This window comes from Nerophis ophidion, linkage group LG19 (assembly GCF_033978795.1).
Source record: "Nerophis ophidion isolate RoL-2023_Sa linkage group LG19, RoL_Noph_v1.0, whole genome shotgun sequence".
NCBI classification, from domain to species: Eukaryota; Metazoa; Chordata; class Actinopteri; order Syngnathiformes; family Syngnathidae; genus Nerophis; species Nerophis ophidion.
In genome coordinates this window covers 13,368,661-13,388,894 of record NC_084629.1, presented here as the reverse complement: position 1 = coordinate 13,388,894, position 20,234 = coordinate 13,368,661, and positions in this window count along the sequence as shown.

Here is a 20,234-nt window from a genome sequence, read left to right as displayed (position 1 = left end):
TTGCTTTAATCCATGTGATACTACCACATTTGTCCTTAGAAAACTAAGACTATTCTAATAATATACACTTTTTTCACAAATTATAACATTTGTCTATGAAACAATAACGCTTTATTCAATGCGAATTACAATTCTATTTTCATAATATTATTTTTTTTTGGGTGAGGGTAATTTAATATTTTTTCTTCATATTTAGATTTAATTCTTGTAATCAGATTTTATATTGGTAATGTGATACTGTGATATTACCCAATTATTGATGAAAAAAATACTTTAATAAAATATTTGAACATTATTTTATTGAAAATTTAAAAAATGTTTTCCCAACATTGCAACAATGTTTTGAGGACAAGACGTTTTTGTCAGAATTGTTGAACATAATTTCAGTTTGGCGCGTAGTGCGACACCAGTGGGGTGCGTATGACCCCGGGAAACATGCTTAATCAGTTTCATGCAGTATCATGCTTCAAACCCCACTTCCATAAATTGGACACTACAAAACGTGCTCATTAATCCTGATTTCCTTATTTTGATTAGAAAAATCTACAACATTGGTTTTATTAATTTTGTTTTGGAGGTTGAAGTGTTTTATATATTGTGCTTCTGAGTTAATGTTGTTGATATATTTTAATTTATTATTAATTATTGACTTTATTTACTTTTATTTTCAATATTAAATGGTTCAAGTCGGTCCAAAAAATGTTTATAGTTTAAATAAGAACTTAATCATTTTTTTAAATTTCAGGCAAACTGGTGCATTTTGAATATTTTCTATTACAGGCTAAAAAGACAATGTTTCTTTGTTGTAAAGTGATCTATATTTCTTTCAAAGCTTTGTTTCCCCCTACTCATTTTCAGAAACTGTAAACATGATGAATCATATTGTAATTATATGCATGTTCAAAACAAACTGACACAGTAATCATAACCAAAAATAGTGCAATGTTATGCAGAGGTGTACTTATAACAATTTTATAGACAAATGATGCTATTTATAGTCGCGACATAGAATGTGTGTGTGGGTGAAATGTTCTTTTCTTCCTGGTTATGGGCATAACCGAAAATAATTGTGCGAATCACTGCTAGGATCGCATAGTAGTTGCACTTTTTTCTCATAACATTACAATATATTTCTGGGAAAAAATAAGGTTTACACTCATGAAATACATATTTTTCGTCATTACTTTATTTATTCCCAAATGTGTGAAACAAATTAACTAGACAGTGTCAATATCTACTTATTTAATTGTATTTATTATTTAATATTAATTGGAGTAATATAAGTAGTTAATTATTTGTTTGTTTTTTTTAGCAAATATAATTGTAAATAGTTACATTTATTTACATTTTTGTAGCTAAATATATCTTGAATTGTAAAATATTTGTACATACTTGCCAACCTTGAGACCTCCAATTTCGGGAGGTGGGGCGTGGTTGGGGGCGGGGTGTGGTTGGGGGCGTGGTCGAGAGGGGAGGAGTATATTTACAGCTAGAAAAGTGCAGATTGGATTTTTACCTATTTAAAACATGACATCAAAAATATATATTTATTGGGAGAAATCATTAAGATGATCACTGTTTCCACAAAGATAGATATCATTAATTATTAATAACAACATAGAGTTAAAGGTAAATTGAACAAAAAGGCTATTTCTGGCAATTTATTTAAGTGTGTATCAAACTGGTAGCCCTTTGCATTAATCAGTACCCAAGAGGTAGCTCTTGGTTTCAAAAAGGTTGGTGACCCCTGCCGTAGATTTTACTGTCACATATGCATGTACAATAGATGGCAGTATTGTCCTGTTTAAGAGTGTCACAACGTTGCTGTTTACGGCAGACGAACTGCTTTACGGTAGACGAAAACGTGACTGCTGTTGTTGTGTATTGTTACTGCGCTGGGAGGACGTTAATGAAACTGCCTAACAATAAACCCACATAAGAAACTAAAAACTCGCCCTCGATCAATCTACAATTATAACGTCATTGGGCAGGCTAGCTGTTTATATTGTGGGAAAGCGGACGTGAAAACAGGCTGTCGACACGTCACTCAGGTGGGCATGGAGCTGGAGGGGGCGTGACCTCCAGCTCCACCTGAATATCGGGGGATTTTCGGGAGAAAATTTGTCCCGGGAGGTTTTCGGGAGAGGCGCTGAATTTCGGGAGTCTCCCGGAAAATCCGGGTGGGTTGGCAAGTATGTATTTGTAAAATATTTTTTGCCATATTATTTGTTGGATTTATTGTATATTTCTGTGTGCAATACTGAAAGCAGCACATTACGGAGCAACAATGTTGTTTGCGGGGTCGAAGTGTTGATTTCTTGCAAGGTTCTGAATTATTGAGCAAATGTGCGGTCACCAGCAGACTGTGTTACCGTTGTGTTATTCATGTTGTTGTGCTGTTCATGTTGTGTTGTTCATGGCTGCTTCCATTAGCCCTCGTGTGAAGGCCTCACTAACACCTGCATCAACAACAGCACGTGTACAAACACGCTCGCAGACGCACGCTTATGCCCTGTGATGGTGTGTTTGTTGGTCGGGGTGGGTGTGAGGAGGACATGTGGGGACCCTCAAGGGAGCAACTTGTTTTCCAACAGTGGCTTAAGCGCGGCAGAAAATGTGCTTACGCCGTGACCTCGCGTGCTGGCTCGGCAGTATCGCGGCGCAAGGTCTGTCCTTCAACGTTTCAGGGAGGTTGGGGATCAAATAGAAGGGAGACTACTAGTTTTCTCACCTTTCTACCTCCTGTTTACCTCTTCAGCTGTATTGTTAACAGTTGAGCCTTGGCGGAGGTCTGCCCTGCAATGAACAGCGTTCTGGTCAGGAAAACAGCATTCCTTCAAATCCAATAGGGTTCAAGCTTCAGAAATGTTCCAACATTTAAAAATAAAAAAAACCTGTGACTAGGACACCTTGACCTTGTCTATCTCAATGTCTTGGTGGACTTTTAAATCGATAGTGTTTTCGCTTAAGAATAATTGCCTCAGCTAGCTGAACAGTGTTGAGTCAAATCCACTCAAAATCAGTAGGATTCTTGGTAAAGACCAGGATCTTAAAAATGCTAGAAAAACTGAATATTTTTTATTACGGGGCCACCAACCTTGTAATTGTTAAATATTGGCTGCAATATGACGCATTTAAACCTCCCCCACTGTGGATGGCAAACTCAGCCAAACCAATATCTCTTAGAGCAGTGGTTCTCAAATAGGGGTACGCGTACCTCTGGGGGTACTTGAAGGTATGCCAAGGGGTACACGAGATTTTTTTTTTAAATATTCTAAAAATAGCAACAATTCAAAAATCCTTTATAAATATATTCACTGAATAATACTTCAACAAAATATAAATGTAAGTTCATAAACTGTGAAAAGAAATGCATCCATCCATCCATCCATCCATCCATTTTCTACCGTTTATTCCAACAATGCAATATTCAGTGTTGACAGCTAGAGTTTTTTGTGGACATGTTCCATAAATATTGATGTTAAAGATTTCTTTTTTTGTGATGTAATGTTTAGAATTCTGCAATGAGGTGGCGACTTGTCCAGGGTGTATTTCACCTTCCGCCCGATTGTAGCTGAGATAGGCACCAGCGACCCCATAGGGAATAAGCGGTGGAAAATGGATGGATGGATGTTTAGAATTAAGTTGATGAATCCAGACTGATCTTTATTACAATCCCCAAAGAGGGCACTTTAAGTTGATGATTACTTCTATGTGTAGAAATCTTGATTTATAATTTAATCAATTGTTAATTTTTCAACAAGTTTTTCGTTGTTTTTATATCTTTTTTTCCAAATAGTTCAAGAACGACCACTACAAATGAGCAATATTTTGCACTGTTACACAATTAATTAAATCAGAAACTGATGACATAGTGATGTATTTTACTTCATCTATTTTTTTCCAACCAAAATTGCTTTTCTCTGATTAAGGGGTACTTGAATGAAAAAAATGTTCACAGGGGGTACATCTCTGAAAAAAGGTTGAGAACCACTGTCTCAGAGCTCTGCTTCACTTTCCAATTCACTCATCTACTTTCTCATTCACAAAATATTAAATCGTAAAATTTTCATTCAGGATTTGGGTTCAGTTTAAGCGCTATTACTAGTCTTGCACCCATTACTGTTAATCATGCTTTTCCCTCTCTTTCTTGTCGATAGTACCTTTTTAAGGTGGTCAAGTCTGGGGATCAACAATATTAAATATTTGTAAATTGACAACACTTTTGCCTTTTTTCATCAACTTTGTATTACATTTTCACTCCGTAAGCAACATTTCTTTAGAAATCTACAGATCCGCAGTTTTGTTTGCAATACTTTCCCTAGTTTCCTGGACTTACGGACTGACATAGATGTGTTTCTGACACCGCTTCCGACTTTGAAAGGGTCAACTACACATTTCTATAACCAAATGCGCCCTGACTCTCTGACTTCAATTAAGTCACTCTGGATGGAGTTTCAATCAATCAATCAATGTTTATTTATATAGCCCCAAATCACAAATGTCTCAAAGGACTGCACAAATCATTACGACTACAACATCCTCGGAAGAACCCACAAAAGGGCAAGGAAAACTCACACCCAGTGGGCAGGGAGAATTCACATCCAGTGGGACGCCAGTGACAATGCTGACTATGAGAAACCTTGGAGAGGACCTCAAATGTGGGCAACCCCCGCCCCTCTAGGGGACCGAAAGCAATGGATGTCGAGCGGGTCTAACATGATACTGTGAAAGTTCAATCCATAGTGGCTCCAACACAGCTGCGAGAGTTCAGTTCAAGCGGATCCAAGACAGCAGCGAGAGTCCCGTCCACTGGAAACCATCTCAAGCGGAGGCGGATCAGCAGCGTAGAGATGTCCCAAACCGATACAGGCTATATATATTTTTGCTATAAGTCTGTCTGACGATATCTGGATGGAGATCTTAAGTAGAGTTCATATGTCTATTTGGGCTAGACCCAGCCTCATCCAATGCAAGCTAATACATTTTAGGTATTATACCAAGGTGCGATTAGTGAAGCTATATGATGGCATATCTGTGTTATGTGATCGGTCTCAACAGGATACAAATGTTTTGGCTCTGCCCATCCATGAACAGCTATTGTCCAAACATTTGTAACACTTTTTTGAGTAGCACCTCAGACTTCTACCCTTAACAAATCCAAAAAGAATAAAGGAGCATTCACTACTTTGTTGGCTTGAAGACTCATTCTGTTTATTTGGAAGGCAACAGCACATCTTTGCCACACCCCCTGGATTACAGATGTTGTGTATTTTCTCAAACTGGAGAAGATTAGGCTGACATTGTAAAGTTTCAAGAACTATGGGGTGCCTTTCCGAGATATGTAGGAGAGACTGATCTCAAAGTTAACCCCTATTGAACCACAATTGAAATGTGGGTGGTTGATGAGCCTTTTGTGTACTTGTTGGTTGTTGTGTCTCTCTGGGGGTATTCAGAAATGCAGCTGTGTGTGGTTTTATGTTGATCTCAGTCAGTGGTTTCTCTTTATTGAATTATCATTATCAATATTATATATACACTTACTTTTATTTGTTGGGGGTAAAATCAACATTTGATTTTTTTTTTACTATTCCTGTCAACTGTATGTGTATAAAACCCAATAAACAAATGTTTAAAGAAAAACAGAGTACTTACCACATTGACCTTCCCAAATCAATTTGGTTCTTGAAGAATATTAGTTTTTTTTAGCAGTCTTGAATGAAATATTGTGATTCTTAATAAATATAATGAATAGAAAAAAAGAAGTTCAAAATCAATAGGACAATTTGTCAAAACTTTTTGACTAGGAAACCACTTGATAATAATTTACTTTAAATTGATATTTGTCCATCAACCTTAGCCTTCTGGAGTACCTTAAAACACAAATACAGTGGAATAAGCAATATGATTCTTGCTTTGGCATATTATGCCAGTTCCAGATGCTACTTCAGGGCTTCTACAATTATCAGCAAATCTAATTAAGGCTTTTTAATGCCACCTAAAAAAATTTAATGCCCGTGTCTGACCCCAGATATTTATTGTATATAGTCAAAAGCTTAAAATTATGTGTAATCCAATTAATTGTAAGCATTTGGCAATGATAATCTCAAATAGTTGGAACTATTGAGTTAGAATTGGCCTGCAAAACTGTTACATCTGAGAATTTATTTTTGTTTACTTATTTTCCTGTAGTAGCATCCAGTGTTCTGACTTTGTGCGCGGTCGCAGACAATAGCCAATTAAGCGGTTCCGCCTGTCAATCATCACACTGTACCTTCAATAAAAACGATTAAAGGGGTATTGCACTTAAGCCTCTAAATAAACATTAAAATTCTGAATTAGTTGATCAATATCATATACCCAGAAGTATTTTTATTTTACTTCATCTCTTTAAAACATGCTGTAAAATTGCATATTCTCTGAAAGTACAATAGCCACAAACTGGAGCATTTGTTTTTTAATCGGATAAAAGTAAAAAAAAACAACTGTTAAAATATTTTATGGAATAATAAATGAACATCATAATAGGAATGCTACTGATGCATGTGTTCGGAAATGGATGATTGATATAAGGGTTTTTGAAAAATACATGTCATGGAGTGATATTTGGGGGAAATGCCAATAAGATGCATTAAAAATAAAGTGAGTCGATCTTGAATAGATAGTATTTTACAGCCTATCAGTTGTTTAAAATGGATACAGTAGATAACAAGTTATGTGTAAAGTCAGGCATCTGAAGGAACTATTGTTCATTTACTTTGGGAATAGTAGTGGTCTGTCGTTAGAATTGCCTTCTTTGTCCATCCTAGGCCACTGTAGGTCACATGAATTGCCTGCGTGATGATAGTTGCTAATATTAGCCACTTAAGCTCATGTATGTTGAAACTGGAGACAATTGAAATAAAGTAGTAGTGTATGGTAACAAGCTCAGATTCCTCATAACATGACATGATGTCAGAGTTAAGGACCAAAGAATGGCAATGTTTGGGCCCACGCAGCTGTTTAATTTTGTTGTCCAGCAGAGTAGCCAATATTAAGGCATTGCTTTTCTCGTTTTCGGACCTAGCAAGACCTCTTGTATCCAGTTTTAAATCTACAGACGAAGAAAAGAAACACACAGACAGACATAGCAATTTATCGAGGACCACAACGTTGTTAAGGTCATTTTCGTTCATCGTTTGATGGATTGGATCGGCCAAGTCCTACAATTGTATAACATTTTTCATGCCTCTGGACATCGCATTTAGTGGTTTATAATGCCATTTATGGCTTGATTTTCGCAAAATCCATTGAATGACTTTTAATGCTTTTTAATCCCCCGTAGAAACCCTGCACTTAAAACGGACTTTCACTTAACCTTTGCTAGCTTAAGAGTGTTGAATCCAATTGCCTTCAAAATAAATGGAGTTCCTGCTTTGGCACTACAATAACTGAAGTTGAAATATTTATTTAAAATCAGTTGTATTCTTCCCCCTATGTTACAGTCCTTGACTGTTATCACTAACGGACCCCTTAAATTTAGTGTTTATTCCATCTTTAATCGATGGTACTTTAAAAAGAAACTGCACTTTTTTTGTAATTTTGCTTATTATTCACAATCATTATGAGAGATTTTTTAGGACTATAAAAATGATTAAAAAAACACTTGGAAGATGCGGCTAATGGCAGTCACCGTTGTAACTTTCAAAGCCCTCTAAAAAAAATTAAAAACCCTCCAGCAACATTTTATATACACACTGCAAGTCTATATACAGAATGTAGTAACAGACACGTTCCTAACAATATATGATATTCACAATATTTTCCGCATTTTGGTAATTTTTTCTTCCGTGCATTGATTTTTGTTTCCATAGCAACACACTTCCGACTTCGGGAACACAAATGAGTGTTCTTACTTCCGGATACAAATGTGAGTGTTTTCTAATCATAACAGACTTGGTAACAGACAAGAAAGACGACTATTTTTGAACAAATACCGATTCGCAACCTTATCTTTTAGAAGCTGAATATATGGAGGATGAACTGCTGCTTATAGAGGCCAGCCCAAAGGAAGGGTGAAACGGAAGCCGAGAGAGTGAAGTCGGCGTGACTTGAGGCAGTAAATGTGGAACTTGAAGCCAAGCTATTTCGACATAAGTGGAGTGCTTACCCACATAAAGCGTAAACAAATGTCCCCAGCCAGCTGGGCCAAACGAACAACTGTCCATCGAGTGAGTCACTTTAATAATGATCTTGATACATGCAGCACGTCATGCATGTTTTTCAGACTACATACACTGTCGAGCTAGCTGTGTACAAACAATACGTGAAATGTGGGCTAACACTTTACAGATACTGTACTATTATAGTTCATGTTTTTCAGTCAGTACAGATTAGCATCCAATAGCATTGTGTTGTGCATTAAAAACTTAAATGCGTTTCGTACTGACGCAGTTACTAGCTTATCTCTTGCCGTAGCAAGCTTTTACGGCTAATGCCAAAGCATGTCAAGGTGTTGGTACGCTAGAAAAAGTGTTCCTCAGTGTTTGCGCTTACAATAACAATGTCGCTACAACTCGGTTATTATACAGGTAACGCAACGTACATGAAGTGTTTTTGATGTTTTTTAATGCATTTTTGAAGTGATTTAGCAGTAGAATTGATCGTTCCCATTAGCTGCATCGCTAGCCGATTTTTACATGTTAGAATGAATAAAACTAAACCTTTTGTCTTCTTGTCTCTCATTATTATTGTGAATTACAGGCAAAATTCCCCAAAAAGTGCAGTTCCCCTTTAATTACCTTTTAAGGCCCAAGCTTTTTATTTACATGCTTTTTTTTATTTCTCTTTGCTATTATTATTGCCTTATTGGACCCTAATTAGAATAAAAACTATGATATGATGTAGTTAATCCATAAGTAACAAAAGTGTATTTCATGTTCAGTGACATGCTAATTCTGATTTTTACACTTTTTTTTCCAAATTCCATTGTATGTTATACTCTTCTGACACCACCAGATGGCAGTATAAGTGTCCACATAAGCGTCCGTAAGACCCCAATTCGGTAGTGTACACAATTTTGGAAATAAGTGCTAGAAGGTGCTGTCCACGCATGTGGCCACGAAGGCCTTTAGAGGTTAAGTTTTAAGTGAATCCCATATTATTCTAAATTAATAGGGTACTTTCCTTGTCAATACAATTACAATATTTAATGGTTTTAAACAGTACACCATTTAAAACGTGATCATTCATTGACCCTTGACCTCTGCTACCTCAAGTATCTTGAATACAGTGTAATTTAAAATCAATGGGGTTCTTTTTTTGATAATGCATCAACTGTATTTGGCCTTAAAAAATAACATACTTTGAATTTTATATATTTTTTTATACACAAATCGGCGTCTTGCTTTGCTACAACACAATCATTCAATCAATCAATCAATGTTTATTTATATAGCCCCAAATCACAAATGTCTCAAAGGACTGCACAAATCATTACGACTACAACATCCTCGGAAGAACCCACAAAAGGGCAAGGAAAACTCACACCCAGTGGGCAGGGAGAATTCACATCCAGTGGGATGCCAGTGACAATGCTGACTATGAGAAACCTTGGAGAGGACCTCAGATGTGGGCAACCCCCCCCTCTAGGGGACCGAAAGCGATGGATGTCGAGCGGGTCTAACATGATGCTGTGAAAGTTCAATCCATAGTGGCTCCAGCACAGCCGCGAGAGTTCAGTTCAAAGCGGATCCAAGACAGCAGCGAGAGTCCCGTCCACAGGAGACCATCTCAAGCGGGGGCGTATCAGCAGCGTAGAGATGTCCCCAATCGATACAGGCGAGCGGTCCATCCTGGGTCCCGACGAGCGGTCCATCCTGGGTCTCGACTCTGGACAGCCAGTACTTCATCCATGGTCATCGGACTGGACCCCCTCCACAAGGGAGGGGGGGACATAGGAGAAAGAAAAGAAGCGGCAGATCAACTGGTCTAAAAATGAGGTCTATTTAAAGGCTATAGTATACAGATGAGTTTTAAGGTGAGACTTAAATGCTTTTACTGAGGTAGCATCTCGAACTGTTACCGGGAGGGCATTCCAGAGTACTGGAGCCCGAACGGAAAACGCTCTATAGCCCGCAGACTTTTTTTGGGCTCTAGGAATCACTAATAAGCCGGAGTCTTTGAAAATCAATTCAAGTTGTGGCCACTTAAAATAAACTGTAGTCTAGATGTACTCAACCTTTTGGCCTGATTTGACATCACTAACATACTGAGTAATATACCTTTTAAAAACAATTGGGTTCTTGCTTTGACCATCTTACATTAAATGCAATAAAATACAATCAAATTCAATTATTCTTCTAGGTGGTATTTCAATATTTGTAATTTTGTGCCTTCAATCCAATTCAATTTTTCTGCTGCTGCTGACATTGTCAGTTCTGAGCATCTGCCTTTCAGCAGCTTAATGGAAAGATGAAGGTATTTCATGAAGCAAGACCGGGCGTCGTGGCTGGTGAAGCGCGTGCGAGGTGCGAATGATTCAGCTTGCGAGCCTCGGCTGACTGAAAGTTTCCAAATGAGCAGAATTGATTTTGACAGTGGCGAGCTGTGTATTTATTAAAGGTTAACAGTGTGTAACAACACAATAGGCTTTGGCTCTGATGAAGACAAGTGAAGGCGTACAAAAAGGGAGGGTAGGGGTAAAGCCATTTCAGCGCCGTCACACATTGTCAATTCTACCTTCTTTTTTTTTTTTTTTGCATAGCAGAACCCCGCCCACTCGCTATCACTGCCAAGATGACCTGCAGAAATGCATTTCTTTACATCCCAAAGTCATGCAAATGTATTTGTAATGATTCTCTTTTCCAATGTAATTTATTCCACGTGCAGCTGCTAAGTGTACGCAAGATGGCCCCTGACCTTTGACCCACCAAATGCCACAACCTTTAAAACCAAAAAGAGCACATCTATATATCAATAAAGTAAAAATAAAACAATAATTAACTAAAGATTAGGCATTAACAATGAGAGTATGAATCAAATTAAATACAATTGAAAATAAAATGAAGAAGCAATTTAATTTAATTACATTTAATTAAATTACATTCAATTAAATTACATAATAAATTGTAAAAAACAAAACAAACAAATTAAGAAAAACACAACATAACATTAAATTAAATTACAGATAAAACAAAATTTGAAAAAAAAAAAACACAGCAGAACACTAAATTAAATTTCATTTCATCTAAAACCAAATAAAAACAACCCAAAACCAATTAAACCAAACAAAACACTGAATACAATTAAATTGAATATAACTAAAGTAAATTACATTAATTAAAATCAAATTAAAAATAACATGAAATTAAATGTAAAAAAAACAAAGGAAACAAATTAAGAAAAACACAACAATTCAATAAATTAAATTTAATTACCAATAAAATGAAACGAAAAGAAACAAAATCTATCAAAACAAAGTAAGCAAACATAACACACTAACTGATAAAAGATAAAGCATTAAAAATGAATATATGAATCAATTTAATTTAAATTACAAATAAAGTGAAAAAAATTACAAAGCACAACATTTTATTAAAATTAAATGACATATAAAAAGTAAAAAAAAAAAACAACCCCAAAAGAAACAAATTAGGAAAACACAACAGAACATTACACTAAATTAAATTAATGGAAAAACCAAATATAAAAAAGACCACAACAGAACACTAAATTAAATTAAATTACAGATAAAACTAAATGAAAAGAAACAAAACCAATTAAAGCAAACAACAAAACACCAAATACAAAATAATCAAACCAAATTAAAATTAAATAAATTTAATTAAATTACTAATAAAATGGTATAAAATATATTAAAAAAGAAACAAGTTAAGAAAAACACAACAGAACACTAAATTAAATTAAATTACAAATACAATTAAATGAAAATAAACAAAACCAATCACAACAAGCTAAGCAAAAAAAACAAATAAAATAAAATTACATAATATATTGAAATTAAATATAATTAAACTTAATCTGGATAATCAAAGTGTGATTTATACTGTTGGACAAGCTAATATATTTTCTGTGTCTTCTTAGCAGTGGCATCAGTGCTAATGTTACCGTTTAGTGTGTAAGAAAAGTGTAAAAATCCGGTAATCCCATGAAAATGTGTTTACAATGATTCTGCTTTCAAACAGTAATTTATTCCGTGCACATGCAGTTGGTAAATGCGTGCTCGTGAAGGTCCTGACCTCTGACATGCAGCTATTAGCATATTCGTGGTGATTATTTGGATTGTTATCAGCTATAAGTCAATGGTATTCACGATTACATGTGCGCAAACACCCAGTCCTGCCATATGGATCGCCTGTGAGCCAACAGCATACACTTTTGTTTATACCCTCACCATGAAATATTTACTAACCTGTTCTCAAGCCTAACACTTCATTGAAAGCCCTTGAAGAGACGACAGAAGTAGTGAAATGTTGCTATGTTAATGGTTGTTCATGTTAGTGGTTAAATATATTTTCAGGTTTGCTGGGATTCCCTTCCCCCTTTCTCTCAGGCCAAGGTTTCATTAGCTGCTGCATTGCTCACTAAATTCTTTTACAGAGCTACTATAAATGTGGGATTTAACTGAACGTATCATTAGGCGCGTCATTTACAGTCTTCTATATTAGACCTGATGGTTAAATCGGTGATGAAGATCTTGTCTGCAAGCCTTAAAAAGACATTACGTATTACTGCATGAATATGCAGATGCAAAAAACATTATTTAAGATATGAAGTAAGGAGACAAGCATCTCTGCCGTTGCTATGGCAACCTTTGATAATCTACTCTAATGATTTTATGACGTTGGTGCACCAGCCAGGACATTACTTGTATTTGCATAAACTAACTGTTTTTTGATTCAAAAATAATGTGAAAACACAATTATTGTTTATTCATGCTTTCAATAAAGATGATATTCATGCTAACGTCCTAAATAAATACAGAAATACACCAAACCACAGCCGAAATTAGACATGCATTTATTGTATTTTGGTCAATTCTTTGTGTCTTAATCATACTTGGCCAATAAATGTGATTCTGATTCTGAAATGGACCATTTTATCATGCCTCCAAAAACACCCAAATATCAAGTCAGTATGTTTAAAAGACACAAATATTAAATTAATCTAGCAATAAAAAACAATCTTTTGTGTATTCCGAATGACAATAGATTATTAATCATCATTTTTAATACCCTTATATTGCTAATAAATTAAAATTAAATTAAATTGCAATTATTTTAGATTGTATTAAATTAACGAACTTAACTTAACAAAACATATCTACCATTTATCCTATATATAATTTTTTTTACCCTTATTTATTCTCACAATTTACCTTCATCAGTGTGTCTTGCCAGTATTTTTTTTGTGCTTTTCTAGCATATTAAATCAATCTACCAATAAAATATAATTTAAAAAAAATTGTATTCTAATAACCTTCCATTGCCAATAAATTATAATTGAATTTAACTTTAATTCAATGTTGTTTAATTTAATACACTGTCATTTTTAATTTTAATTTAATCTCACAATTTGAATGGTCTTTACCCTTATCAGTACGTATTGCCGGTATGTTTTTTTTTTTCTTTTGCATTTTTTGTATGAATAAAATTACCTCTTTTGGTAGCATTTTTAATTTAATTTTAAACGCTGGTGGCTAAAATGTAAGTTTTATTTTTCTTCATATCAAAATGAAACTACACCCTTGACTGAGCACAGAACAGGCCCTCGTGTCACGGCTGTTTACACCAAGCCGTGCCCTTTTTTCTCTGTTCTGCTGTGATTTTGGTTAGTTCCTGTCCTGCTCTTTTATTTTGGTGATTTTCCCTGTTCTGTTTTTTATGACCGCTTCATACATTTTTGTCACAGAGCATTTCCCCTCACCTGTTTTCTGTTTGTATTCAGTTCTATTTAAGTTGAGGGTGAGCCACCATTCATTGTAGGGACATTCTGTCATGCGAAGTTGAGCGTTGCGTCACTGGAGACGCCGGAAGTTGTCGTGACTTTAACATGTGGTAGTAAAACGAACTAAAAGCGAGACCAACGGAGTAGTGCTCTGACTAGACAGGCTACGCCGAAACAAAACAAAAGCCGAAACACTTACAGGGAATGTGGAACTGACGGCGTCCACACAGTTCGAGTTACTTGCATTAAGCGTCCAAAAAGTTTGTCTTTGGTCATCAGAGGATCAAAGATAGTAGCATCAACAAACAATGTCCTGAAAATAAAAGGTGGTTCACCTTCATCTTAAATAGAACTGATTGCAAACAGAAAAAAGGTGAGAAGAAATGATCCGTAACAAAGATGTGTGAAGCAGTCACAATAAAACAACAGGAAAAGTCTCCAAAATAAAAGCACAGGACAGGAACTAACCAAACCCCCCGCAGAACACCAATAATATGGCACGGACACCTCGTTATGCATTCTAATACACATACTTGCTAACCCTCCCGATTTTCCTTGGAGACTCCCAAATTTCAGTACTCCTCCCGAAAATCTCCCGGGGCAACCATTCTCCCGAATTTCTCCCAATTTCCACCCAAACAACAATATTGGGGGCGTGCCTTAAAGCTACTGCCTTTAGTGTTCTCTCTCACCTGAAAAGGAGACTATTAAATATATCTCCTTTATCCCTAGGCACGCACGGAGTTATTTCTTAGCGTGTGTTTATTCCAGCCGGCACGTTAATACACTGACACACAACTGTCAGGCTTGTCCCTGACAGTTTGGTTTTGTTTTAGTTTTTCCTCTGTGTATGTCTTAGTTTCCTGTCAGCGCTTTTATTTTGGTCATTTCCTGCTTTTCTCCCTGAGTGCTGTTTCCCCTCATCTGCGGCTGATTGGCACCTGGCCACACCTGGTGTCAATCAGCCCGATCCTATTTAAACCTGCTTTGTCCTCTAGTCAGAGCTGGATTATTGTCATTAATGCTTTTCGTAGAACCTGTAGCTGTTTGCAGCGTGCAGTCTTTTTGTTGCTAATTCCTGTTTGCAGGATCCGGTTTCCCGTTTTCCAGTTTGGCTGTTCCTAATTCTTGGTTTGTTAATATTATTTAGCTAATTCACGTAGTAGACTAGACGTATAAGAGTTCATGGGATTTAGCGATTAGGAGTGACAGATTGTTTGGTAAACGTATAGCATGTTCTATATTTGACTGACTCTTACCATAATATGTTACGTTAACATACCAGGCACCTTCTCAGTTGGTTATTTCTGCGTCATATAACGTACACTTATTCAAACTGTTGTTCACTATTACCAATGCAATAGATAGTAAAAATTGTGCGGCAGCAGTGTTTATGGATCCAACAAAAGCATTTGACACAATTAATCACAATATTTTAATTAAAAAACCAGAACAATATGGCATCAGAGAGTTAGTTTTAAATTGGATAAGAAGTTATCTAACGAACAGGGAACAATACGTGAAGCGAGGCGAACACACTGCTACAACTGGGTATTATCTTCGACCCAACTCTCTCCTTTGAGGCACACATTAAAAGCGTTACTAAAACGGCCTTCTTTCATCTCCGTAATATCGCTAAAATTCGCTCCATTCTGTCCACTACAGACGCTGAGATCATTATCCATGCGTTTGTTACGTCTCGCTTCGACTACTGAAACGTATTATTTTCGGGTCTCCCGATGTCTAGCATTAAAAGATTACAGTTGGTACAAAATGCGGCTGCTAGACTTTTGACAAGAACAAGAAAGTTTGATCACATTACGCCTGTACTGGCTCACCTGCACTGGCTTCCTGTGCACTTAAGATGTGACTTTAAGGTTTTACTACTTACGTATAAAATACTACACGGTCTAGCTCCATCTTATCTTGCCGATTGTATTGTACCATATGTCCCGGCAAGAAATCTGCGTTCAAAGGACTCCGGCTTATTAGTGATTCCCAAAGCCCAAAAAAAGTCCGCGGGCTATAGAGCGTTTTCCGTTCAGGCTCCAGTACTCTGGAATGCCCTCCCGGTAACACGAGATGCCACCTCAGTAGAAGCATTTAAGTCTCACCTTAAAACTCATTTGTATACTCTAGCCTTTAAATAGACTCCCTTTTTAGACCAGTTGATCTGCCGTTTCTTTTCTTTTTCTTGTATGTCCCACTCTCCCTTTTGGAGGGGGTCCGGTCCGATCCGGTGGCCATGTACTGCTTGCCTGTGTATTGGCTGGGGACATCTCTGCGCTGCTGATCCGCCTCCGCTTGGGATGGTTTCCTGCTGGCTCCGCTGTGAACGGGACTCTCGCTGCTGTGTTGGATCCGCTTTGGACTGGACTCTCGCGACTGTGTTGGATCCATTATGGATTGAACTTTCACAGTATCATGTTAGACCTGCTCGACATCCATTGCTTTCCTCCTCTCCGAGGTTCTCATAGTCATCATTGTCACCGACGTCCTACTGGGTCATTATTGTCACCGATGTCCCACTGGGTGTGAGTTTTTCTTGCCCTTATGTGGGCCTACCGAGGATGTCATAGTGGTTTGTGCAGCCCTTTGAGACACTAGTGATTTAGGGCTATATAAGTAAACATTGATTGATTGATTGACCTAAATTATTCAATCTCTATATAAATGACATTTGTAGAGTTACAAGAGATGTAAAGTTAGTATTATTTGCGGATGATACAACAGCGTTTTGTTCAGGAGAGAACACACAGAAGATAATACAAATAATAACAGAAGAACTGAACAAATTAACAAAATGGTTTGACAAAAACAGACTATCATTGAATCTCAATAAAACTAAAATAATGCTATTTGGTAACAGTAGAAGAGAAAGTCAAACACAAATACAAATAGATGGAATAGAAATTGCAAGAGTAAATGAAACCAATTTTTTAGGTATAATGATTGATGATAAATTGAACTGGAAATCTCATGTAAAAAATATACGACATAAAGTAGCAAGAAACTCGTCAATAATAAATAAAGCCAAATATGTTCTAGACCAAAAATCATTTCATATTCTCTACTGCTCACTAGTGTTACCATATCTGAGTTGCTGTGTAGAAATATGGGGAAATAATTACAAAAGTACACTTCATTCACTAACAGTGTTACAAAAAAGATCAGTTAGAATAATACATAATGTTGGATATAGAGAACATACAAACCCTTTATTTATTGAATCAAAGATACTGAAATTCCACGACATAGTGAAATTGCAAACAGCTAAAATTATACACAAAGCAAATTATAACCTGCTTCCCAAGAATACACGACAATTCTTCTCAACAAAAGAGGAGAAATATAATCTTAGAGAAAAATGTAATATAAAACATTTGCACGCACAAACAACACTTAAGACCTTCAGTGTATTAGTATGTGGAATTAAATTATGGAATGGATTAAGCAAAGCAATCAATGTACTAATATAATCCACTTCAAGAAACTCTTCAACCTGGAACTGTTTACAAAGTACAAAAAAGAAGAACCAAGACAAATTTTCTGAATTTATTCACCATTCATTCTTTCATTCTCAAAATAATCTTACCTATCTCATCGTATGGAATAAAACTTACTTCACCAATTTATTTATTTATTTTTATTGTGATTACTTATGAAGTGGGGCTTCACGGTGGGAGAGGGGTTAGTGCGTCTGCCTCACAATACGAAGGTCCTGCAGTCCTGGGTTCAAATCCAGGCTCGGGATCTTTCTGTGTAGAGTTTGCATGTTCTCCCCGTGAATACGTGGGTTCCCTCCGGGTACTCCGGCTTCCTCCCACTTCCAAAGACATGCACCTGGGGATAGGTTGATTGGCAACACTAAATTGGCCCTAGTGTGTGAATGTGAGTGTGAATGTTGTCTGTCTATCTGTGTTGGCCCTGCGATGAGGTGGCGACTTGTCCAGGGTGTACCCCGCCTTCCGCCCGATTGTAGCTGAGATAGGCGCCAGCGCCCCCCGCGACCCCGAAAGGGAATAAGCGGTAGAAAATGGATGGATGGATGGATTAAGCAAAGCAATCAATGTACTAATATAATCCACTTCAAGAAACTCTTCAACCTGGAACTGTTTACAAAGTACAAAAAAGAAGAACCAAGACAAATTTTCTGAATTTATTCACCATTCATTCTTTCATTCTCAAAATAATCTTACCTATCTCATCGTATGGAATAAAACTTACTTCACCAATTTATTTATTTATTTTTATTGTGATTACTTATGGAGTGGGGCTTCACGGTGGCAGAGGGGTTAGTGCGTCTGCCTCACAATACGAAGGTCCTGCAGTCCTGGGTTCAATTCCAGGCTGAGGATCTTTCTGTGTGGAGTTTGCATGTTCTCCCCGTGAATGCGTGGGTTCCCTCCGGGTACTCCGGCTTCCTCCCACTTCCAAAGACATGCACCTGGGGTTAGGTTGATTGGCAACACTAAATTGGCCCTAGTGTGTGAATGTGAGTGTGAATGTTGTCTGTCTATCTGTGTTGGCCCTGTGATGAGGTGGCGACTTGTCCAGGGTGTACCCCGCCTTCTGCCCGATTGTAGCTGAGATAGGCGCCAGCGCCCCCCGCGACCCCGAAAGGGAATAAGCGGTAGAAAATGGATGGATGGATACTTATGGAGTATATTGTGATTACATTGAGAACAGGAAGTGAACAAAAAATTTAGCAACTGTTATGTAAAAAAAAGGGGGTAGGATTGAATAAGCTCTGCTTCTTCCTACTCTTTTCGAACATGTTTAAAAGAGAAACTGGAAATTGTGATGTATCATGTTGTATGCTTGCATGTTCAAAAAAAACTTAAACTCACCTCAACTCAACTATTCTTTATTTATTTTAAATTGCCTTTCAAATGTCTATTGTTGGTTTTGGGTTTTATCAAATAAATTTCCCCCAAAAATGCGACTTATACTCCAGTTCGACTTATATATGTTTTTTCCCTTCTTTATTATGCATTTTTGGCAGGTGCGACTTATACTCCAGAGCAACTTATACTCCGACAAAATACGGTACACCCCCCCACATGTCTGCATTTGATTCAATTTATAAGCATTATTTAATGTTTTAGGACCGAAAATACTAGATATGAACCAATTTCAGTCTTTAATGTAATTAAAATTTCCTAAGATTTTCAAGGTAGATTTTTTTTATACAATTCTTAAAATATACATCTCTAAATGCAACCTTTCAAAGTGATTTCTTACATTTGACAAACAAAAGCTGGCCTTGGAATATGCTAGCCATTCGAAAATAGACTTGTGCGGGAAGGATGGAGGATATTTTGTGCACCTCCTCACATCACATCCTCCCACTCCCACTGCTGTTACCAAAACGTGCGGACGCCCACAGCCCACACGTCCTCCACCAGCCCCTGACTTCACTGGGAAAGTATTTTACCACCCCCCCCCCCACCGCTCGACTGCGGAGTACAAATGTGATCTTCTGCGATCTCCACCCACCAGCAAGCTGAAAGAGAAAGCTATTGAATGAATGAAGATAATGCAATAGAAGATGAAAGTAAAACCTTGAGAAGACGCCTGTTAAATGTTTCATATTTAAAAGGGCCCAAGTGTGACAGAGAGGAGGAAGGGTGAAGAATGAGATGGTAGAAAGATTTAGAATCCGGTGTTCATTATATATTCATGCCTGTGTGTTGCAGTGACGATACATATTACCTATCACTTACACTTTAATTGCACACAGCGCTTGGTGTGGAGGTCTCACTTGTAATAATAAATACAAACATCCTCAAATGGAATTGATTTGCTTCAACGTGCTCTCTGGAGCCCTAAACAAATCTCATTATGAATATAAATATTACATACACATTTCTAGTAAACATATATGTGTAATTTGGGGATGTGCTATTTATGACTGATTCTTTCACTGGGAGCGCGTGCATGTGCATATATGATTACAAATACATATGATATTACCGAGTGTGTGTGCATCTCAGTATTTTTCATTACAAGCCGTTTTAATGTCCAATTTATCGGAAATAATTTGCAGCGCTCTGTGTGTGCATGAATATCTAAGGTGTAGTCTACAAATTATTAATGTTTTTTTCACGTTTATCGACCCTGATTGTTAATAATTTATTTGTCGCATGATTCTAGTTTACTTCTACTTTAGCACAAGCCAGATAGCACTGGTTGGAATTACTGCATTTATGTGTATTTTATTTGGTCCTGAAAAAGGGACAAGCGGTAGGAAATGGATGGATGGACTTTAGCACAAAAGTTATTTA